We start from the raw sequence: 217 nt of genomic DNA on the forward strand, positions 1-217 counted from the left end.
AACCCTAACCCTAACCCTAACCCTAACCCTAACCCTAACCCTAACCCTAACCCTAACCCTAACCCTAACCCTAACCCTAACCCTAACCCTAACCCTAACCCTAACCCTAACCCTAACCCTAACCCTAACCCTAACCCTAACCCTAATGACCCTAACCCTAACCCTAACCCTAACCCTAACCCTAACCCTAACCCTAACCCTAACCCTAACCCTAACC

The sequence above is a fragment of the Gallinula chloropus genome, assembly GCF_964237585.1.
Source record: "Gallinula chloropus genome assembly, chromosome: 21".
In the NCBI taxonomy this organism is placed as follows: Eukaryota; Metazoa; Chordata; class Aves; order Gruiformes; family Rallidae; genus Gallinula; species Gallinula chloropus.